Genomic DNA, 6,983 nt, shown 5'->3' with positions numbered 1-6,983 from the left:
AGATGATGTGTCCTGCATACAGTTTGAAAAGGTATGGAGACAGGACACATCCCTGGCGTATACCCTCCCCAATTTTGAACCAGGCAGTGTTTCCTTGCTCTGTTCTGATGACTGCCTCTTGGTCCAAGTATAGGTTTCAGATTAGCACAATCAAGTTTTCTGGGATTCCCATTCTTCTCAGAGTCAGCCACAGTTTGTTTTGTTCCACAGATACAACAGATCATTGAGGAGGCTAAGCTCTACTAGGAAAGTATCATTAGGATTGGAAGAAGACCAATCAATAATCCGTGTTATGCAAATGACACAACCTTGCATACTGTACCTGAAAAGGACCTGATGTGTTTGCTACAGAAGGTCAAGGACTGAAGTCTTCAATATGGATTGAAGCTCAACATCAAGAACACAACAGTTCTTACTTGGTTTTATGTGCTGTCAAGTTACTTGGGACTAATGGATACCCTATGTACAACAGACCTGAAATCTGCTCTGTACTGTGCCAACTTTACTTTCTCTCACACAACTACTCTCATTACCCCTGTCCCTGAATCAATCCTTCTCATCGATGGTCTCCCTCTTTTTCTCTCTCTCCACACTTCCAAGCATGATATCTTTCTCTAAGGAATGGTCTCTCCTTGCAACCTGCTGAAAGTATGTCAGATGAAACCTAAGAATCTTTGCCTTCAAGGAGCAGGTTGGTTTTACCCTCTCTAGGATGAACCTGTTTGTACTCCTGGCAGTCCATGGTATATTCAACACTCTTCTCTAGTACCGCACCTTAAAAGCATACATTCTCTTTCTGTCATCTCTAGTTATTGTCTAGCTCTCAGACATTTTTTTTGTTGTTGGTTTTGGGGTTTTTTTTGTTTGTTTGTTTGTTTTGGTTTTTTTTTAGCATGCAATTGTGAAGACTATGTCCTGGATCAGGCACATCTTAGTCTTCAGATTTATGCCGTTGTACTTCAGTACTCTGGAGAGGTCACTGACAGCCGACTTCCCCCAATGCATTTTGTCTTTTTATTTCCTGATTGCTGGTACCAAGAGTGTTAATTACAGAGTCAAGCAAACTAAAACTCTTAACAATATCACTTTCTTCACCATCCATAATGATGCTGCCAATGGGCCCAGTGGTGAGAATCTTTGTTTTCTTGATGTTGAGCTTCAATTCATATTGAAGGCTGCAGTCCTTAATATTTTGCAGCAAGCTCTTCAGGTCCTCCTCAGTTTCAGCAAGCAGGCTTTTCTTATCTGCATAATGTAGGTTGTTGATAAGTCTTCCTCAAATCGTGATGCTACATACCTCCTCATACAGCCCAGCCTCCTGAATTATCTGTTCTACACATAGAAAATGTATAGAGACAGAATACATACTTGGCATACCCTTCTTGATTTTGAACCATGCATTGCTTCCTTGCTCTGTGTGACAATTGCCTGCTGGTCCACGTATAATTTTCACCTATGTACAATCAAGTGTTCTGAGATTCCCATTTTTCTCAGAATTAGCCACAGTTTGTTGAGATCCACACAGTCACAAGTCTTAGCATAGTCAAACAAAGAGATGAACATTCCTTTTGTACTCTGTTTTCAGCCAAGATCCATCTAATATTAGCTATAAAATCCCTAGTACCAGGGCCTCTTCTAAACCTAGCTTACACTTCAGGCAGTTCTATGCTGAAGTGATGTTCCAGTCGTTTTTTTATAATCTTCAGCAAAATCTTGCTTGTATGTGATATTAATGATATTGTTCTATAATTTCCACACTAAGCTCTTCCTTAGAGGAAAAAATTCTGAAGCTTTGTCTGACATACTTTGGACATGTTGCAAGAAGTGACCAGTTTTTGGAGAGGGACTTCATGCTTGTGAGGGTGGAAGGATAGCACAAGAGAGGAAGATCCTCTTGAGATGGATTGACTAATTGACTGTTGTATTGGTAGTAAATGTGTTGGAAAGCATAAAGTTGTCTCAGAATGTAGCAGGTTTCAAAGCTATTGTTCATAGGGTCGTTATGAGTCACAGTATGATGGCACATAGCAAGAACAACTTACAGGCTACTCTTCATTTTCCCCTAAATGCTGTCATAATTGTCTCAATATCTTTGTTTCTGGCATATTTGACTATGATATGCCTTGTGTTTTGTGATCTATTCTATGTGGAGTGTCCTCAGCTTCTTGAATTCATATATTCCTTCATTCTTCATCATAACTGAAAGCTTTTCTTCTAGTAATCCGTCCACAGCTTTCTTGGTGCCTTTAGTTGCTTCTTCCTATTGTGAGATTCTGATTGATAGCATGTTATTCCTTTTGATGTTCTCCTACATTATTCATAGCTTTCTGGTTTTTTGAGAAGTCTATCTTCTACTTTGCTGGTTTTGTGTTCCATATCTTCAACTCTCCTCATATGTTCTTCCAATATGTTGACAGCATCTGAAACATTGGTCCTCACATTCTGGATTGTGGTTTGTTTTGTTTTGTTGTTGTTGTTTGTGTGCGTGTGTGTGCGTGTTTCCAGAGCCTCTCTTGCCTCATTTGTTTTATCTTCATTGACTTGGGTTTCTATTTTTAATTTACTCTTGGTTTTTCCATGGAAAGTCCTGCAATTCTTTGAGTTTGTCTTTCACCCATGGAAAATATTCAATCATTGTTCTTGTGAATTCTGTGTCAGAAAGTTCCATCAGACTTTCTGGTTTCAGTAAATCTATTGATACTGTGTTATGATCACTTTTTTGGGTGACATCTTGATTTTGTTTTGTATAGGGCATAAGATAATCCGTGTCATTACTGTGGTAGAGCTTTTCATACCTGAGGCTTTAGCAGGCCCTTGGTCTTGGTACAGAATCTCAGTGCTCTAGACAAGGGAAGAACAGTTCACCTTGCCTGAATTTCTCCCTGACCCTTTGACTTAAGGGAAAACTTGTTTCAGTTTAGGAGAGATATGTGCTGTGAATGAGCAGTCTTCTCAGCCAGGCAACTTCTGCAGCTAGGAGGGTCCAAAGTATATGCAGTTCATGGGATCTGAAGCTCTGGGAAGGGAAAAAAATGGTTTTGCCTGTGATATTGATATTATTGGCATAGGATAGAGGGGCAACAGTGCATTGGTCTCCAGGTGGAATGACTGTGGTCCCTGTATAGGTGGTGCAGCTGCCTTCTAGTGCTCTGGGTGGGAGTGCAGTCCAGGCCACACTAAGAATTTTTATTTTTTCTGTAGGTGCTTTTAAAGAAGGATTCAGTTTTATGAAATGGTTTGGATCAAAATTTAATGTTCCTGAAGCAGCTTTTCTAAGACCATGAAGCATACTAAGAAATTTTTAAGACAACTACCTAGCTAATTGACTGGAAAAGACCCACATCTGTGATATTGGTGCTTATGGTTCAAGATGGATGTGGCAGTGTAGATGTAATGGTGTCCCTTGCCATGCCTCTTGACTTTGTAGTCACAGCCTTATAAGTTGTTACAAAGTGACTCCTCATTTTTTTTAATGTTATCTTTTTGGGGGTAAAAGCTTAGTGAGATTTATGTTATCATTTTTAAAACTTTACATAGTACAGTAATAATGGCCTTTGGTTCTGAACTTTCATTACTGGCAGGGTTTTGACTACTGACTCGATCTCTTAGTGTCATGGTTAGTATTATGTGTCAATGTGGCCATGATACTTAGTGTAATGTAACTATTTTCTAGTGAAATTTCTAACCTCTGTAGTATTAATAAGGTAGGCTTACAAACAGATCTATAAACACATGATCAACTTCTTTGGCTTACAGGTAGGATTCTTCAGGGGTATGGCCTGCATTGTATTTATATTTGAACTCTAGCAAAAAGCTAGGGAGTCTGTCATACTTGCTGATTTTGAGCTCATCAGTTTCTAAAAGTAACCACTATTAGCTCTGTTTATCAACAGCTATTATGATTGATATACCAACTTCTGAAGCTGGTTGACTCCATAGCCAGCAGTCTGAGAAAGAGAGGAAGGGAGGAAAAGATGGAGAGAGCAAAAGAAGGGAGAAATTTAGAAAATACAGATATAGAGATAGCAATAGAGATATATATATCATAGTTTATATTGTTGCTGATTGCCATCGAGTCGAACACAACATAGAACAACCCTATGAACAAAAGGCCTGAAGCCTTTCTATAACTATCGTCATTTATCAAAGTTCAAAGAGTTTCCAGAGGCATGTTGTTTAGGTAGTGGATACCGTTTCTTAAATTTTTCAAACATATTTCAATTTAGTTATAATTTGTGTGTTTCTAGGTTTTATTCATTTCCATTATCAGTTTTGTTGCACTTTTCTTCATTTGTTGTTATTGTATCCCATAGAGTTAGAAATGACCCAGAGAGGATCCTCTGGTGAGTTTTCAGAGGCAGTAAATCTCAAGAGAGGAGATTGTCCATCCTTCCCCTGCAGAAAAGGAACCTTTTGCCTTTGGGATTTCAGCACAGGTCTATGTCACTAGGTCACCAGAGTTCCTTATGCTTGTCCATGTTATTGTTGTTGCTGTATGTCATGGAGCATGAACTGACCCATAGGTAACCCTCAGAGAGATTTCAGAGACAGTTAACCTCTCTGGAGGAGATTGTTCATCCTTCTCCTGCAGAGAATTAATATAATTGAACTACATGTCTTCGGAAATGCAATTCAGCTTCTTGCAATTAAGCCACCATAACTCCCAGTTGTCTGTAGTGTTGTCTTTATTTCTGTAAGTTTTTATGATGATCATAATGTCTCATTTTCATTTCTGCTTTTTAGTATTATTATTTTTTCTGATATATTTACAGTTTTTATATTGATGTGCTTTGAAATAGTTTTCAATTCCAGTAGTAAGAAAACAAATTTTCTTGATGTTGAGATGTAACCCATACCAAAAGCTGCATTCCTGGATTTTCTGCAACGAGTGTTTCAATTTCTTGTCACTTTCAGCAAGCAAGGTTGTATTATCATCATAACATAGTTATTGATGAGTCTTCCTTCAATCTTGATACCATACTCCTCTTCATAGAATACTGCTTCTCAGATAATTTGCTCAGCATACAGATTGAATAGGTCCCTTCTTCATTTTAAACCATGCAGTGTTTCCCTGCTCTGTGTGTACAACAGCCTCCTGGTCCAGGTATAGGATCCACATGAGGACAATTAAGAGCTCTGAAAATTGCATTCTTTTTAATGTCTGCCACAATGTGCTATGATCCACACAGTCAAATGTCTTTGCATAGTCAATAGAGTACAAGTAGACATTTTTCTAGTATTCTTTACCTTTAGCCAGGGTATATCTGACATCAGCAGTGATATACCTGATGCCATAGCTTCTTCTAAATTGTACTTGAACTTCTGGCAGTCCCATATCTATGTACAGTTCTCGCCATTTTAGAATGACCTTCTGCAGTATTTTGCTTGCATGTGATATTTAGTAAAAATATTGCTTAATAATTTCATATTCAATTGTATCATTTCTTGGGAAAGAGAACATACAGGGACTTCTTTTTTTACATCTTTTTTTTTTAATTGAGATTTTAATGAAAGTTTAGAAAGAACTTGTGTTTCCAATCGTTTATTGTTGCACATTTTCCTCCCTGCCCCCCTCTCCCTAGATCACTCTTTTCTTTGGGAGAAAAGTTATTTCATTGTTATACAGACCCCCCACACCCATCCTAGACCACTTTACTATGCAGTTCTATTTCTGGACTCTTTTCATGCCAATAATACCTAATCACATATTCCTTTCATACAGTTCTCTCCATCATCTATTTCAATGCCATGTAGATCATTTATCCCTTCTTTTATTTGTTTTCCCCAACCCCTTTGTCAGACTTGTTTCATAACAGTGGCATTATTTGTCCTTTTGTGACTGAGACATTTCAGTCAGCATAGTCTTTTTCAGGTCACCTATTTTGCATAATAATTCATTAATTCCTTGTTTTTCAATGCAGCATAGTATTCCATTTTGTGAATATACCACAGTTTCTCTATCTGTTCATTTTTTGATGGGCACTTAGGTTGTTTTCAACTCTTTGCCATTGTGAACAAAGCCCTGATAAATATTTGTATGCATATGTCTGCTTGGGTGGCATTTACTGTTTCTTTATAGCATATTCCCAGTAGTAGAATTTCTGGGTCAAATGGCATTTCTATTTACAACTTTTTGAGAAAACGCTATATTGCCTTGATTTTCCAATCTGTTGGCCACATGGTTGTCCTTCAAATTTCCTGGCATAGACTGGTGAGCACATCCAAAGCTACATCTGTTATTTGAAACAATCAGTTGGTGTCCCATCATTTCCTTGGGCCTTATTTTTTGCAGCTTCCACTTCCTCCTCTATTACCTTTGTCTCCTATTTATATGGTACTTCTTTTTATAGTGTCAATCAGTTCTTTCTGCCATACTGATTCTGTGCATTCACTCCATTTACTTTTGATGTTTTTCTGGGTCATTCAATATATTACCCATAGTATCTTTCTGTATTGTGAATCAAGGCTAAAATTTGTTTTTCAGTTCTCTCAGCTAGAGAGGAATATGATGCTAGGAAGGGTGGAGAGTTGACAGAGAGGAAAAACCTCAAGCAGATGGATTGGCCTGGGAATGTAGCAATGGGCTTTTCTGTATCAGGAAGTGTGAGAATGGTACAAGATAGAGCAGGATTCAGATCTTTTGTGCAGGGGTAGCTATGAGACATACTTGACTCTACAGCACCTAACAATAACAACAGGCCTAAACTAGGTCCCACTTTCTCTCTTATGATCTTTTCTGGTTTTGAATTTTACTCCTAGGTCACAGGTCCACTTTAAGCTGATTTTTGTTTAAGGCAGAGGTGTGGATCCTAATTTTTAGAAGTAGTAGTTCATTTATGCTAGTTTTCTTTGAGCTAAAATGTTATCTAATTTCCTAACATTTACAAAGAAAGTTTTGGTTTCATTATTTTTCTGTATCTTTTTTTCTTTCTCTATTTAATTTTCTTTCCTGTAACTTTATAATACACTTCTTTCTGTTATCG

This window comes from Elephantulus edwardii, unplaced genomic scaffold (assembly GCF_000299155.1).
Source record: "Elephantulus edwardii isolate Elephantulus edwardi_28Jun2011 unplaced genomic scaffold, EleEdw1.0 scaffold00123, whole genome shotgun sequence".
NCBI classification, from domain to species: domain Eukaryota; kingdom Metazoa; phylum Chordata; class Mammalia; order Macroscelidea; family Macroscelididae; genus Elephantulus; species Elephantulus edwardii.
The sequence above is the reverse complement of the archived record's forward strand: the minus strand, read 5'-3'. Positions refer to the sequence as shown.